The following is an 18,674-nucleotide window of genomic DNA, read 5'->3' as shown; positions in this document are numbered from 1 at the left end:
GTGTATGCTTTGCGATCTGTTAATAATGTGCTTATAGGTATGGGTTCATGGATTTTCTGTTTAATGGGTTCATGACAAGATCAAATAAAGGTGTACTTTTGCTGGAAATCAACACAAAAAGACACAGATCACCAACTTCCAAATGATTTCCAGCAAAAGTACACCTTTATTTGATCTTGTCATTTTCCGCTATGGAGAAAATGATGGGGAGCAAATAGTACCTACGAAGGAAGAAACTGATAATGAAGATGGGGATTCGAGTGATGATTCTAGTAACGATTCGAGTTATATTAGGTTGTTTTGTTAAAGGGTTTTATGTGTATGCTTTGCGATCTGTTAATAATGTGCTTATAGGTATGGGTTCATGGATTTTCTGTTTAATGGGTTCATGGATTACATTATCTGTTATGTTGAATTGGGAATGGATTTAATTTTGTCGTATCTTTTAATCACCCTATGTTATGTTGAATTGGGAATGGATTTATTATTTTCATGCTTGGTTTCATGTATATGTTGGTTTCTTGCTTGGTTTCATATATATGTTGTGTTCTTAATGGGTTTTGTGTTCTTGAAAATAAACTGAGACACGACGAATTTTAAGGCATACGACGACGATTACACGACGGTTTTTTTAAACTACCGTCGTTGTATTACTTATACACGACGGTTTTTTCATAAACCGTCGTTTGTATTACTTATAATAGACGACGTCTGTTGAAAATCCGTCGTCTATATATGCCAAATACGTCTGTTTTTGTTTAAAACCCATCGTCTCTGTTGTGTATTACTTGCGATTAGATCATTGTATAATCTGCTATAGTGATGGTCATTGCCTGTATTTTCACTTTATTATAGATAATAGGTTATAGTGTCGGAGATGGATAAGTCATGGATGCACTCGGATAGAAGATCGAAGGTATATGAATTTGGGGTGGAAGCATTTTTGAACTTTGCTGTAGAAAATCTTCTAACTACAACACATATCCGTTGTCCATGTGTTAAATGTGTTAATTTGAAGTTGTTTGGGGTTGGAATTATAAGGGATCACTTATACTTTAATGGAATTGACCAAAGCTATAAGAATTGGACATTTCACGGAGAACCTTGGGAAGCAACTACTAATGCTAGTAGAAATGTTGAAGAAGATGATGGCCATAGTAGGTACAGTTTTGTGTCTGAAGAAATTGATATGGATGATAATGATTTTGGTGATTTTGGTTCGGATCCGTATGAGTTTGCCAATGTGATTGGGGATGGAGATCAACCAGTGTACCCTGGTTGTAGAAAGTACACGAAGTTATCGGCATTAGTGAAGTTGTATAATTTGAAGGCAAAACATGGGATGAGTGATGTCTGTTTTACAGAATTATTGATACTTCAAGGCGATTTGCTTCCAGAAGGAAATACAATACCAACCTCCATGTATGAGGCTAAAAAGACTTTGTGTGCATTGGGGCTGAGTTATGAGAAAATGCACGCATGCCCCAATGATTGCATCTTGTATAGGAAGGAGTATGAGGATTCAACTAATTGTCCTACTTGTGGTATCTCAAGGTGGAAGGAAGGCAAAGATTCAATCTTGAAAGAGGGTGTGCCAGCGAAGGTGGTGTGGTATTTTCCCCCAATTCCAAGGTTTAAAAGGATGTTTCAATCACATGAGACAGCTAAGAGTTTGACTTGGTGGCATGCTGCTAGAAAATCAATTGACGGTCAGATGTCTCATCCGGCGGATTCCCCATCTTGGAAACTTCTTGATGATAAATGGCCTGAGTTTGGTAATGAGCCGAGAAACTTGAGATTGGCTCTTTCATCTGATGGATTCAATCCCCACAGTTCTCTAAGTAGCAGATATAGTTGTTGGCCGGTTATCTTAGTTACATATAATCTCCCTCCATGGCTGTGCATGAAACGAAAGTTCATGATGTTAACCTTATTGATTTCCGGTCCTAAACAACCCGGAAATGATATAGACGTCTACTTGGAGCCTTTGATTGATGATTTAAAATCCTTGTGGGTTGGGATTAGAGGAGTGTATGATGCACATAATGGAGAATACTTTACACTCAGAGCTGCATTAATGTGGACAATTAATGATTTCCCCGCCTATGGAAACTTATCTGGTTGTGTTGTTAAAGGATATAAAGCTTGTCCAATATGCGGCGATGATACACCTAGTCACAGGTTGAAAAATGGCCACAAAATTTGTTACATTGGGCATAGAAAATGGTTACCAATCAATCATCCATATAGGAGGCAACGTGCAGCTTTTAACGGGAAACCTGAATATGGCATACCTCCCGAGCCATTAACCGGAGAAGAAGTGCTGCATATGGTTGAAAATGGTGACAGAGTTTGTTGGAAGAAGAAATCAATATTCTTTGATCTCGAGTATTGGAAATACCTTCCTGTAAGGCATGCCCTAGATGTTATGCACATTGAGAAGAATGTTTGCGATAGTATCATTGGTACATTGCTGGAGATCCCTGGAAAAAATAAAATGGGATTGCTGCTCGATTAGATTTATTGAACATGGGGGTCAAAACTGATTTGCAACCCGAGTATGGAGAAAGACGTACTCGTTTGCCTCCTGGGCCTTGGAATTTGTCAAGAGCAGAGAAGAGAGAGGTTTGCAATTCTTTCTATGGTATGAAGGTCCCTGAAGGTTATTCTTCAAATATTAAAAATCTTGTATCTTTACAAGATTCAAGACTTCTTGGCCTTAAATCACATTATTGTCATACCTTAATGCAACAATTGCTCCCTGTGGCAATTCGTTCTGTTTTGGAGAAGCCTGCAAGGTATGCAATAACTCGTTTGTGCTTCTTCTTCAATGCTATATGTGCAAAGACTGTTGATGTTTCCAAGCTAGATAAGTTGGAAGAAGATGTAGTAGTTACTCTGTGTTTGCTTGAGAAGTACTTTCCCCCTTCATTTTTTGATATCATGGTTCATCTAGTAGTACATCTTGTCAGAGAAGTTCGTCTATGTGGGCCAGTATATTTTAGGTGGATGTATCCGTTTGAAAGATATATGAAAGTGCTGAAGGGGTATGTTCAGAATCGTACTCGTCCCGAAGGTTGCATTGCTGAGCGGTATATAGCTGAAGAAGCGGTAGAGTGTTGTACTCAGCATTTATCTGATGCTAGTACAGTTGGAGTGCCTTCAAGCCAAAAGATGGGACTTTCAAAGCCATTATCAGGTTGCACAGTGAGCGTAGTTGATCAGGACCTGTTGAATCAAGCACATCTATATGTCTTGGAGAATACGGAGGAAGTCCTACCTTATATCGAGTACGTATGAGCTTTATTCTTTAAGTTTCCATTTTAAATTATTTCTTATGTTTATCTTCTATATTTAGGACCGTAATGCTTGAATTTTTCGTGTCATGTAGGCAACATATGATTCACATCAAGACTGCTTATCCAAAATTTAGAAAGAGAACAAAGTGGCTGCAGGATAAGCACAATAGCACTTTCATTCAATGGCTACGCTTCAAGGTATATATTGTTGAATAAATATTTCTCTTTTAATTTTCTTCTTATTTATATGTTAGATTGAATTAAGTTATGATTAATTTGCAGGTTCAAAGTGAACTTGAGGAAGACAATCATGGCGTATCAGAAAATTTAAGGTGGCTAGCAGCTGGTCCAAACATGTCAGTGCCATTATATAGGAGCTATCTTATTAAAGGTATTAAATTCAATATCAAGGCACAAGATGATGTGCGGACAACTCAAAATAGTGGAGTTTATTTACTTGCACATACCATGCAAGTTGCTAGTGCCAAGGATAAAAACCCAATTCTCTCAAATATGGGTTTCTATGGTGTCATTCAAGAAATTTGGGACCTTGACTACCAAAAGTTTACAATCCCAGTCTTTAGGTGTGATTGGATAGATAGTTCTGGTCTTGTAGTCGACGAACTTGGATTTACCCTTGTAGATTTGAGTAAAATTGGACATAGGAATGACCAATTTGTTTTGGCTTCTCAAGTCAAACAAATATTTTTTGTTGACGACCCGATGCATCGTGGTTGGTCGGTAGTGTTATCAATGCCTAATAGAGAATATAATGATGTTATTGGTGATGAAGTCTTAGGTGATGTGATAATTGAGTGTGAGCCATTTACTAGAGGGATGCCAAATGTTGACACATTTGATGAACTGGTGGCTGAGTTAGGCGGTCAAAATATTCGAGATGGGTGTGAAGATATATGGATTGAATGATGCTTATGTAATTGGCAGTGTATGACATTAATTTTGTAATATATTGTAATGTGATTTCTTCACTTTCTACGTTCAAATAAAACACGACGTTATTGTGAACCAGTTATTCAGCATATTTACCGACGTCTTAAAGCAACGTAACAATGAAGAACCACGACGCAATTGTGAAGCAATTATTCAGGATATCACGCCGGGGAAGGATTAAGAACCGCCATGTAATTCAAAATAACACGACTCCAATCCCATAATACCGACGTCTAAAAAACGAGATATATAATCTGAACATTAAAAAATACGACGTCATCATACATTTTCCACGTCGCAAGTTCTTTTATAAACGAAGAGGAACGAAATGAATTCCGACGGAAATTCATTATAACCGCCGTCTAATAACAATTAAACGACGTTATTTGTAATACGGCTCTCATCATAATCAACGCCGTCTATATGTTCTGTAATACGGCTCTCATTTATTTGGAACCGACGTTGTTTAGAAGTTCAACGTCGTCTATATTATTAAGTGCGTCGTGAGTAATGATGATAGATATAAATACAACGTCGACTATATAAATGCCACCGACGTTGTTTCGCATTTCAACGTCAACTGTATAAATACATACGTCGTAAATAATGACACTGACAACTATTTCCACGTCATCTTTTTTAGAAAAATCGAAGTGGAAAATTTATTTCACGACGGTTGTTTGTAAATAAGAGACGTAGTATATTTCAATAACGTCGTCTTCTCATGTATTTAAAGACGTCATATTTTTTCTTGTCGTGTAAATTATATGTAACGGCGTAAAATTTTAGTTGTCGTCGTTGTATGTATATCTTGCGGCCTTGTTCTTTTAACATGTGTCATATTTTTCCTTTTTAACGACGGTGATTTGTTTGAGTTGGTCGTCTATTCTCATCCTCGACTATTTTCTAGAACTTTAGCAGACTAAACACGTCTGTTTTTATTGTTTTCCGACGTTGTTTTATTTAACAACGTCTAATATTTATCGTCGTTGTTTGTTTCTGAAAATATGACGTATAAATTTTGTAATACGACTCTCATATATTTGTAACCAACGTTGTTTCGTTTTTCAACGTCTACTCAATAAATACATACGTCGTAAATAATGACACTGACAACTATTTCCACGTCATCTTTTATCGAAAAATCGAAGTGGAAAATTAATTTTACGACGGCTGTTTTTATATATGCGACGTAGTAGGTATCAATAACGTCGTCTTCTAATGTATTTAAAGACGTCAAATTTTTTATTGTCATGAAAATGATATTTAACGGCGTCGTTTTTTTATTTCCGTCGTTGTATGTCTATCTTGCGGCCTTGTTCTCTTAATATGTGTCATATTTTTCCTTTTTAACGACGGTTTTTTTAGAGAGTTGGTCGTCTATTCTCATCCTCGACTGCTTTTTTAGATCTTTTTGCAGTACAAAGACGTCGTTTTGTATTTGTTGATGACGTTGTATATTTTAACAACGACGGTGATTTAGCGTCGTGGTATATGAGGGAAAAGATGACGGTGGATTCCACGACCATTGAAAAATCGAATACACGACGGTGATTTACCGTCGTCTTTTTGCTTTTTTGTAGTAGTGCCCCCCAGAGTGGTTGCCGCACTCGCCGTCGTGAATTTTGCAGAGGACCTCAAGTGTTTGAGGGTATTTTATGCAAGTGAGATGAGGGCCGGAGTATGATCTATGGATGAGCTTGTCACCTTACATGTAGTATCTCGCGGCTTTCTATTGGACCTTCCTAGCTTCGGACTTATCCGTTGGCAAATTTCCATTCACTAAGTAGTCGATGATGAGGTCTTGCCAGCTGGGGTTTTCATCGATCTGCATTGAGTCAATTGGCTCTATTTACTCGATGCTTGGCCGGTCAAGGTGTTCGACCAGGATGGAGCGTCTGAACTGGGTGTCCAATGCTGATCCTAGGCTAACCAACGCATATGCATGAATGTTCTCTGCCCGTGGAACTTATTAAAGAAAGATAATATCATATTAATTCAGATATTTATCTCTATTAATTAATTGGCCAGAAAAACTGGTTCAATTAATTAATTTAAGAGATAATCTTCTTTTCCACATGGTGCGTTGTGATTGGAGGTAAAAATATTTGCTCCCACAAATATAAACAAGATCGCCTCCCTCAGATGTATCCATAATCCGTATTCTTCAAAATAGCTAGAGAGATAAAACCATGAAGAGCCTCCACATCTCTTCCATGCTTCTGTTGGTTCTCTTCTTCAGTTCGCTCCTATTCTGATAGCTGTTCCAAGTGTGCAGGTCTTCTACGGAGAGCATCTCAACCCGGAAGATCTGGTATAGGTCATAAGGCCATCTCCAGTCATGGGCTATATCCCAAATATAGTCCTAAAATAATGCAAAACCCATCTCCAGCCATGGGCTAGACAAAATTTTGGCCAAATTTGGAGGGCCACATTTGGCCCTTTAGCCCTCCACCCGGGCCACATTTAGGTCAGCTTTAGGACAAATTTTTTATGGGCCCCATGCATGTGCTTTTGAAGAAGATAAATTATTAGGTGTGAGCAAGAGTATGAATCATCTCGTGCAAATGCATATCCAACCGCCAACAATAAAAGCGCTGTCGTCATCGATATATTTTTAAAAGCCTTTTTAAATGTTTTCAATTAGTGTTGTTTAAGAAAAATTTATAAAAAAATTATTGGTCATGACCATTGAAGGTCAGACCATTTAAACCCAACCTTTTTATTTTTAATTTTTAATGTGGTCACCTTTTTAAATGTTTACAATTTGTAAAAAAATTATAAAAAATTACTGGTCATGGCCGTTGAAGGTCAGACCATTGAAACCCATCCTTTTTATTAAAATTAAAAAAGAAAATGTGGTCACCTTTTTAATGTTTTCAAGTGTTGTTTAAAAAAATTATAAAAAATTATTGGTGATGGAATATTGTCTTTAAATAGTAGTTTAATTAAATTAAACAATACATAGTTGTGGAATGTATGAGTGTTATACCATAGTTTTTCTCAAAATAATAAAATATGAAGAACCCTAAAATATAGCCATGCATGGCTGGAGATGGAAAAATTTGGCCCTGCACTATTCTTTAAAAAATTAATATTTTGGAGGACTAAATATTTAGGCTTGGACTACATTTAGCCCTATAACTAGAGATGGCCTGACCTCAATCCAAGTCTAGGCTATACATTATACGAGAAGGATACGCGGTTTACAAATAAATAAAAATCTTTCTTCTCTATGCCTCTCAATCTCTCTCTCTCTCTCCCCCAAGACTAACCCAGGCTTTCCAACAATTCTCTCCAATCAAATCATCCCCAAATTCCAGCCTTCAATACCCACATTCAAACCCAAAATTCCCTCATTCTAGACCCAAACTGAAATATGTTTACTCCAAATCAAATGGACAGACCATAAATAATGAAAAATAGGTATGCTATTTTTGTAAATATGGTTTTAATTTATAAAAAGTGTAGAAAAAATTTCAATTACAAAGTAACATTCCTATTTTTGTATGGAAATAATGTACCTATTTTCTTACATAATAGGTACAAAAAATTCATTTATTCGAGCTATATATTTTTTTTACGTTTTTGTTTCTCTTTTTTGTTGTTGTTGCATAGTATCATTTAGTTAACATACCTATTTTTTCTATGAGTATTGTATCTATACTAGAATATATATTTTTGTATGAGTAACATACAAAGTAAAGTACCTATTTTTTCTACGAGTATTGTACCTAATTAACGTACCTATTTTTTCTATGAGTATTGTAACTAATATTAGAATATGTATTTTTGTATGAGTAACATACAAAGTAATGTACCTATTTTTTCTATGAGTATTGTACCTATTAGAATATATATTATAGATGGCCAAGAGAGGAAAGAGAAAGTGGGATAAAGAGAATAGAAAAGTTGATATAGATTCAAATTTTTATCGAGGAGTTGGGTTTAATTCTCGAATTTGGTGACTTTGATCGAAGTCCTTTATATTATGTGACTTCTTATATTACTCTTATATTGGCATTTTTAGATTTATACAATAGAAAAATGCAAGACATTGTGTATTTTTAGGTTTATAGAATAGAAATTGCAACATAGTGTGTATTTTTATGTTACTCTTATGTTGGTGTTTTTAGACTTACATAATAGAAACTGCAATAGAGTCTGTGTTTTTATGTTACTCTTATTTCGACATTTTTTAGGTTTATAATTAAGAATAGAAAGTGCAACACATTGTTTATGTTTATGTTACTATTTGTATTTTCAAGCTTATATAATAGAAACTGCAATACTGTGTGTATTTTTATGTTACTCTTACGTTAGTACCTTTAGGTTTATAGAATAGAAACTATGACTCAGTGTGTATTTTTATATTACTCTCACATTTGCATCTTTAATCTTATATAGTAGAAACTGCAATACAGTGTGTATTTTTATGTTACTCATGCATTGGTATTTTTAGTATTATAGAATAGAAACTACAACACAATGTGTATATGGGTTGCTAATTTTATGTTACCTTTATATTTACATTTTTATAGAATAGAAACTGCAACATAGTGTATATTTGTATGTTATTCTTATATTGGTATTTTTAGGTTTATGAAATATAAACTGAAACTTTTTTTTTTTTTATTGAGGAAAAAGGATTTCATTCATAATCCAAAAGATTCATACAAAAATCCACATGATTACAATGGCCTCGTTAAAACCTTCCTAGGAAATCCACATGTGGCAAACCTCATGGTTGGAAAGAGTACCACACATATCATGGACTAATAGAGTAGTCTAAAACCCGGACCACTTTGGATCACTACAATGAACAAGAAAATACTAACAAAAGATAGATACATCAGACCTCGCAGAAGAGCACACCAACACATCCCAAAATGTCAAAAGAAGCCTTTTGTTAGAAATCATAGTCCTTTAGACAACACAAGAGTTGTAGTGCATGCCAAGGGCCAGAGATAATAGAGAACAGACCAAGAAAGAAACCGTAGGGGCAAACAAAGAAAGACCCCAAAAAGAGCACGAATGTTCCTTTGTTCCTAATCCATACCCTTCACCGATAAGGCGGAGGGATTAAGAGTGGCCTCTTAGCATGACGAACTCCCCACATAAGATCATCACAGTAAGAACATTTATCGGATGCTAAGCGCACAAACGTTCCAGCGAACACATCAGGGAGAACTGGAACATTGCCCTATCAGTAAACTCGTCAATGCAAACTCTACACTCACTAGGAGAATCTTTGAGTATAGGGTGTCACTTGAAAAATTACTCAAAAAATGTAAGGGCTCTATCACCACTCGGATCCCATGTCCCTATCACAAAAGAACCCAGAGAGATGGGAACATAGATTGCAACCAACAAACCTAGTTACCGAAAATCGTGCCCAACGCCAAGAATCCAAGAACGCACAAGATCCATATAGCCCAAGAAAAACCCTAGAGGCCAACCATCTATAAACCTCCAGCATGCACCAAAAGCACCTCACTACCAAACCACTGAGAAAACACACGCGAGGGACCCGACCAAGAAGACGCCATGGATCAACACAAGAACCCGAACATAACCAGATCTCACAGAAGAAAACGCACCTCGAAGATAGGAAAAGGCATCCATATAGAGGACCACAACCAAGGTGAGGGCGCCGACTTCAGGGAGTGGATGGAAGAGAACCGTTTCGCTTGGCTCTCCTCGTGTATGAGAGAGTGACCCCAACTCAATGTGCATTTTAATGTTAATCTTGTATTGGTATTTTTATGTTTATATAATTAAAACTACAATGCAATAAGTATTCCTATGTTACTTTTATATTGATATTTTTAGGTTTAATTACCTTTATATCATTATATATTATTTTACAATAAATTGACAAGTTAACTGCTACTCTTTTTATGTTTTTTCACAAGAGAATAGTGAGTTGATATGTTAGTAATGTTACAAAATCAATTGCTAAGAAAACAAAGAAAGGAAAAAAAAAAGAAAAAAAAAGGAAATAGCAATACAAAAAAAAAGGTAAGAGAATAATAATAAACAATAATTATATAGTGTAGTTTCACTTCTTTTGTTTTTACTTTAATAAGAAATTTTTTAATTAGTGAACAATTATGTTCTCATTTGATAAGAAAAAAAATGATAATTTGTGTAAATGAAAAAATAAAATTTAAGTTGATGTTGAAACAATATAGTATATAAAGAATAAATTCTCATGATAAGCAAGAAGGAAAGTTTAGCTTGGTTGGTTATACGCCTCTTTGTCCAAAGTGAAGGACATGATTCGAGTCCTCTAATGGCATATCTCTTTCTTTTTTTTTTTCTTTTTTTAATTATTGAAGGTGATTTATCAATGTGCCACATAATTGCCACCAATAAAGGCGGCGATGGTGACCAGCCGTGGTTGGCAGAGGTGGTGGTTGTTGAGGGCGGGTGCTGGCCGGCAGTGGTCCAAGAGGTACAAATTTTGGGCCACCCTTTTAAACAAAAAGGATAAAACTGTCTTTTCTCTTATTAATTTAAACAGGCCCAACAAATTTGAGCCTCTTGATTGCACTTTTCCAAAATAAAATTCAAAACCCAAAACCAAAATAGTCCTTTATATTATGTGACTTCTACCTAATTTTTCTTAAAGTATATATGAACTTACCTTTTTAATTGTATTTATACAAAAAATTTGTCTTGACTATAACATGTAGGATAAAAAAAAGTTACATTATATGCTTTATTTTACCACGATGTAGAAAAAACATCTAACCCTCTAGCTCATAAGCACCCAAACAAACATACATGCACGTTTTGGTAATTTTGTGCCTTAATTTATTTCCCATTTGGATTGGGGTTGTTTTTCCTTTTGTTAACTAGATTTCCTTATACTTCCTGGTTGCATTAGGATTTCCAATTCATAGAACCAATATATATACTAGGCCTAGCCTAATTAGAATTGTGTATCATTGATACTTGAGGCAGCTTATCGCAATAACAAGATGGCTGGAAGAACGACATGCATGGTCATGCCTGCAGCTGGGTTTATAATTATAACAATTCTCCTCGCTGTTAGTCGTCGCTGACGATTCGACACCGATACCTGCTGATGGTTCCCAAGCAGCTGGTTTGATAACAATGTCAAGCCGTTAGTAGAATGCAAGGGCGTGCTTGATGCCGCCCTTTGTAACGGCTGAGGATGGCCCAAAACTTATCAAGGTCATGAAAGATGGAAACTTCAAACCCTCACGGATGCATCCAAGAGAGGAACACCAAGCGTGTGGTTGTGTACGTTGGAGGTGGAGCGTACAACGAGAAAATCAAAATCCCACAAAATAAACCATTTGTGACGTTGTATGGATTGCCAAAAAATATGCCAACTTTGATGTCTCATGGCACGGCTCAGAAGTATGGGACTGTCTACAGTGGTACATTGACTGTGGAATCTGACTATTTTAGGGCTGCTAGCATTATTGTTACGGTACGTAATTATGAATTGATTAATTTGCTTTAGTTAGAGAAATGTTATATTATTCTAATGATGGTAATGTATGTATCATGGTCTCATGGAGTGGTTTACTATAATTTTGCAGAATTCGGCACCGGAGCCGGATGGGATGCGCAGGCAGTTGCATTGCAGATCTCCGGGGACAAGGCAGCGTTCTACAATTGCAAGTTTATTGGATTTCAGGACACTCTTTATGATTACAAGGGCTTGCATTTCTTCAAGGACTGTTACATTCCTTCAAGGACTGCTACATTCAAGGAACCGTAGATTTCATCTTCGGAAAAGAAAATCTCTCTACTTGGTATGTGTTGTAATAATTTGCCTCATAGTACCATACAATAATTTCTCTGAGTTGAGATCATTTGTGCATTGCAAAATAACTGGCACTACATATGTGAGGGGTACATACTTGGGCAGGGCTTAGGGGAGCAGCCCCACCGGGGTGTTTGCCTACACTAACATGGCCAACGTCGTTCATGCTGAATGATGGAACGACTTTGGCCACCCTGAACGTGACAAGTAAGTAAGCAATTTTCATTATTTTTCTAAAATGTTTTCCTATTCTTGGATCCATTTTTAAAAAAAAAATTATTTACATATATATGTGGTAATTTTTGCAGCAATATTGAAATTGGTACACAGGTGATGAGGGGTAAATTTAAATGATATTCAACCAAAACACAACAAACTTCACACATTCTAGACCTTGACCAAATACTCTTATGACTAGTCAACTGTCAGATATGAATTACCACAAATAATAACATACACAAAACATACCAAGATGTACCTGTAAGCCTAGAGAATTACTAGTGACAACCTAGGCACTCAGAAGGACCCGTCAATCTAGGCATCCTTTGTGCTAGCAACAACTATGGTGAAAGTGTGTGAAGACATCATCGTCAACTAAACTCCAAACAGCAGAAAATGATGACTAGTCAACCACAAGAACACAAACCCAGAAATACATGAACATCATGCGATGACTAGTCAACTGTCAAGAATACAAACTCAGAAAATTGCAGAGATGCAAGCCAGAAATTGTTCACCCAGAAACCCACCATTGGGAAAAACTAGGGGTCATCAACCGACCAGGCAATCCACTAAGCAAAAAGATTCTTACAAAGAAACACTAGCAAGCTCAAGAATTCCTAGGTCTATTTAGGAAGATGAACTATACCTCCTTTGTGCAATCTTCTTATCCAGCTTAGCAATACCAGCAGCTTAGTTCTTCATGGCAATGACAGCTCCTTCTTTAGCTCTTTCATCCTATGACACCAGCTGGCTAGCTCCAACTCAACCAAAAATGAAATTTGGATTCAAAGGAAAATGACCAATTTCTTCAAGAAACCATACTCTTGAAGAAATCAATCTTGAATCTGAACTAGATATATATATATATATATGAGAGAGTGTTTGATCTAGCAAGATGAGGTTTTCATATTTCAAATGCAGTTTTCAAAAAGAAAAAATTTGAAAAACTCAAAGATGAAAAATATGAAGGTTACTCTTGAGGAAGAGAGAGAAAGTTTCAAAGAAACTTTCCAATTCTTCCCACCAAAGTAACGGCCGCCAGATGAGGAATGCCTCAGTTTTTGGCACAAAACTTCCTAGGTTAGAATCGTACAAGGCAGCAGAGAATTTCGCAAAATATGACAAAAAAGTGGCTAGGATCCAGCTGGACATAGTGAGCTGGAAAACATTAATAACGCAAAAGTTGACTAGTCATATTCCTCAGGAATTTAGCAAATGTAATGTAATGCAATGCAAAACTTACCTTTGTCAAACGCATTATTGTCCATCATAATGTACCCAGATAAGAACACTTAGAGATGTAATTCTTAATCTAAACTAGAGCTTGAGAAAATACAATAATTGTCCTATTACAAAATTGTCAAGGGAAGCCAAAAGAAAATCACAAGATGCATACACTTACAATCTCCCCCTTTTTGGCTTTCTGTGACAACACACTCGCTAAATACACTCAACCCATAACCAATCCCATAGAGATGATGAGCATTTAAGTACCTGCAAAAACAACCAATCTCTCAGGCACAAAACAAGCATATTATCACAGAAATTGAACAGTATGGGGTTAAGAGTGTTCTCCCCCTTGTTGATAAGGAAAGTGCAAAAAGTCAAATATGGAGAAACAGCAACCACACGTGGATTAAACACAAGGCACATAATCGAATTTAAACAATAAGCACATAACACAGTTTGATGACAAAGCAAACAACATTTGTTTAAAAAGTATAAGACAACTCCCCCTACCAAGTTGCACAGATTACCCAAGCAAAAAGATCCCCACAATATGATTCCAAAAATATACCACCCAAATTGTCCAAAAATACTCCTCCTATCTAGGACACTGCCTATGATAGAAATCTAGTTAGAAAACTAGAGAGCCAGCAGAATCATCAGAGTTACAGAAGCATCAGAATCTCCAAAGCAACCACAATCAGCGTGAGCATATGGTGACTAGTCAACCAAAGTAATAGCAAAACAGGGTAAACAGACGAAAACCCCCCTGGACTATTCGAATTGTCCCCCCTGGATTATTTTTTCAGCCAATTTAGCCTTCGACTTAAAAGAAATCGCCAATTTCACCCCTCCCGTTAGTTTTTCCCCAATTCCATCCAAATGCCCATCAAAAACACCACGTGAAAGGCACGTGAGGCATCTCATGAGGGTAATATTGCGATTCTATACCCTCAGCCCTCAGCCCCCTTTTATTCGAATGAAGCCTTCATTTCAGACATGGAGATTCGACAGAAACCATCCCTTCTTCACAGAACCCAACCCTATTTGCAAGCGTTCCAACCTTCTCATGTCGCTGATGTTCATCAATTTCACGAAGAAGAGAAGAAATTACAGTTGAAGATAAGATGCATAGGAACAAACATGCAGCTTCTATCGAATCAAGTTCGACCACTTTTATTACGGAGGATGATATGGTGCGTATCTGCCGGTGTGGATTTGAGGCTGAAACGATTGTTTGCTGGTCTGATGAAAATGTAGGGAGGAGGTTATATGTGTGTTGTAGAGAGAAGTATGGTGGTGGCTGTGGTTGGAAGGCTTGGAAGGACCCAAAAATATCTGAGCAGGCCAAACATGTCATATGTCGATTGTTGAGACGAATCAACTCATTAGAAGAGAAAAGAGCTAATGACAAGAAGATTGTGCAAGAGCTAAGAGATAGAGAGAAAATTTCGAAGGCTGCTACTGAGTTGTTTGGTTGTGATTCTGTTGTTGTTTGTTTTATTACTGGGCTTTTCATTTGGTTAAAGTAGGTTAGGTTTTGATTTGGTTCAATGTAGGTTAGTTGCTTTGGTTGAATGTAGTGGCCTTTTAGTGCCTTGTTTTGGCTTAACCAATGCAGTGGCATTTGAATTTAGTTCAATGTACATTTTGAGGTTAAATGTAGATTGCACAATTTCTGGATGAAGTTTGAAGTTTGGACCAAATCACAACTTCATAGAATTGTCTTTTAAGCTTGTTTAAATTGGATACTTGCATCACAACTTCATAGAATTGTCTTTTAAGCTTGTTTAAATTGGATACTTGCATGCATAGCACAAGCCAAGGCAAAATACTCAGAAACTGCAAACATAGTACAACAAAAGCAAGGGAAAGACACTAATCAAAAATTACAACAGAAACAGAATTCATTCAAAAGAGTCATCTGTTCAAAATATACATTCCAACCCAACCTAAATACATCCAAATTCCATCCAAAATAGCCATCAGTTCAAAATACAGTGGGGGAACTTCTACTACAAAATATACATTCCAACCTTGCTTAATCATCCAAAATCCATCCAAAAGGAGCCATCTGTTCAAAATACACACATCTACCAGCCCATGTATTAAAAATATACATTCCAAAATCCATCCTAATTCATGAATGTATTTTACCTCCATGGCTTTGCCCTTTTTGTAGGGGATTTAAACCTTTTCCTTTGTGGCCTGGAAGTGTTTTGAGTGACATTGCTTGGACATGCTTGAGAAGCTAAATTGCAAGGAGCTGATTGTATAGCAGCATTGTTTCCACTTGATTGGGTAGCAACATTGGTTGGAGTTATTTGGCTTGCAGTGGCTGCATTCCTTGTCAACCCTCCTCTAACTGCCTAAAAATGAAATTAATCAGAATTAAAACAATTGAAATGAATCACAATTAATCACAATTTCACATCATTTACCTGTTCCTTTTCAGATGGATGGACTGAGCTGGTTCCTCTTCCTCTCCCTTTGCCTCTTCCCATATTGCCATCTGCCCTTCCACAATTAGTGGCATTATGGCCTTGTCCTCCACAAACTGAGCAATGGATTACAATTCCATATCTCCTAAGCTTAGTAGCACCCTTTGGGATCTCATCAACAGGTCTAGTCCTTGCCTTCTTTGGCCTACCACTCTGTTTGTGATACAGTGTGGGTGTAATTGGCCTATGCCCTGATTTTCTCCATAATTGGTGGCTTGGCATTGGTGAAATGTAATGGCTATAAACCCTATCATAAGCTTCTCTCTTATACACCTTATTTACATAAGTCATTAGGCTCCTCTGTTGCCTTGATATAGCGGCCATGTCATGGCAACATGGGATGCCACAAAGATCTCATTTTCTACAAGAGCATGAGTGAGTATTTAGATCAACTGCATATTGGCCACCAAGCATATGAGTGACTTGAAACCTATTTCCACCTGCATTCTGTGCAATGCATGAGCCACTCTCTTTCAAATTCTTCTCAATAATCTGAAATATCCTTGGTCCAACTCTTTGAGTCCATTTCACCTCCTTTTGTCTTGCAACTCTCAACATCAAATAGGTTCTGATCCTTTCTACCATTGTGATTATTGGTTTATCTCTTGCCTCCAAAATTGCTGAATTGAAGCATTCACATAAATTGTTCAGCAGTATATCACACTTGGCCCCAGTAGTAAAATGTGACCTGCTCCAATGAATTGCAGGCCTATTCTGAAGCCATGCATGAGCGGGGGCAAATATTTCCATAATATTGTCCATCTCAGCTTCCCACCAAGGGAGTGTTGTACTTCTAGCAGCAGCCCATAGCCTCTGTTTAAGTGCCAAACTACCATGGCCAGCAAGTTTGAAATTATTGTGCAGATGCCTTACACAATGCCTATGTTTAGCATATGGCTTTAAAGCCTCAATTGCTTGCCCCAGTCCCTTTTGTTTGTCAGTGATAAAAACCCACCCATTTCCAGTGCCTCTTACCCCAACATCATTGAAGAAAATCTCAAAAAACCATGTCCAAGTGTCTATGCTTTCTGTCTCCACAACAACAAAAGCTATTGGGAACATGCCATTGTTGGCATCAATCCCAACAACACTTAAAAGTTGTCCTGGATGCTGTCCTTTGATGAAAGCCCCATCAAAACCAACCATGGTTCTACATCCTTCAATGAACCCCTTCCTCATTTGATCAAAACATATATAAAGCCTGGATCATCTCCCTTCAATGATGTCTTCACTAAAACTGTGCTTCCTGGGTTTTGCCTCTTAAGCTCCTCACAATAATCCCACAGCTTTGAATACTGTTCTTCAATGCTTCCTTGAATCCTCTCCTGTGCCAAATTCTTTGCCTTGTTGCACTGGTCCCTAGTAACATCTATGCTACAATGTTTCCTCACCAATGTCATGAACTCAGCAACTGACATGTTAGGATTGGTTCTGAGATCCTCATCAAACATTTTAGCCAACCATTATGAAGTGGCAAACCTAGTTCTTTTAGATCTGCCACATGTATGAATTGGATGGTATGTCTTCACTTTAACAGTGGGCCCTTTCCCAACATGGGCAGCATATAATAACCAAGGACAGTTTTCAAGTTTATCTTCAGATTCATCTTCACCCTCTTGACCTTCTTCACCCTTACCATGCCTCTGACTCTTATCACTCTTACTATGACGCTTTGCCTTATCACCCTTAGCAAGCCTCTTTGCTTTTTCACCCTTAGTAGGCCTCTTTGCCTTATCACCCTTCTTATTACCATCACATACCAGCCTTACCCTACTAGGGTCATTCTTGACAAACCTTATTCTTCTAGCATACCTACATGCATAGTACTTTATGGCCTCTCTACATTCCTGCATATTAGGAAACTCCAAATCCAAGCAGAATTTTGGATCTAAAAGGTCATGTTGTTTATTGTACTGCTTGAACTTTAGCTGCCTCAAACCTCTCTTCTTCCCATCTTCATCTCCACTATCTTCATGCAAACTCTCTAAGTCTGATGTATTATAACCATCAGTGTCACCCTCACCTGGTTCTTTATGCCCATCATCTTGCTCTTCAGTCACAACATACCTATGAAAATTCATGTTGCCTCTTCATCACTTTGCTCAAACTCACTATCTATGAAATCACCATCTTCTTCCTCATCTTCCCCACCTTGCTCAGCTTCATCACTTTCTACCTCAACTTCTTCCTCTACCTCACCAAATTCTTCATCTATCTCAACATCCACGAACTCATGTTGCCCATTTTCTTCATCACCATCGTATCCAGGAGCAGTGTGTTCGTCTTCATAATGTTCAACATTTTCACCTTGTGCAGAGAATACTGGGGATTGAACATTTAGAGGCCAAGGTGCTGGATTGTCAGTTATGTAAAACACAAACAGCTACCTCGGTTTTACCAACTTCAATGCTCCAAAATAATCCTTATCTGTCCTAATTTCAACCCAGCCATTTGTCATGTGCTTGTAATAGTATTGAATGTTCTGCTCATCATAACCAAGGTGTTTAACCATTTCAAATAACTCAAGCATTGAAACCTCATATGCATCTTGCCCATTAACCCATTGTACAATACCTCCCATATATAAACCATCAACAAAGTAGCCCCCATGGTGTACTTCAAGTGTGAACATGTCAGGATTAGCTGCACAAGAATAAATTTTCTCATTAA

The 18,674-nt window shown here is 37.2% G+C and overlaps 1 pseudogene; it reads left to right on the top strand.

The window, feature by feature from the left end:
- On the top strand, positions 11,237–12,265 carry LOC18769699 (annotated as a pseudogene).

This window comes from Prunus persica, chromosome G7 (genome assembly GCF_000346465.2).
Source record: "Prunus persica cultivar Lovell chromosome G7, Prunus_persica_NCBIv2, whole genome shotgun sequence".
NCBI lineage: Eukaryota > Viridiplantae > Streptophyta > Magnoliopsida > Rosales > Rosaceae > Prunus > Prunus persica.
This window is presented reverse-complemented; position numbering and strand designations above follow the sequence as displayed.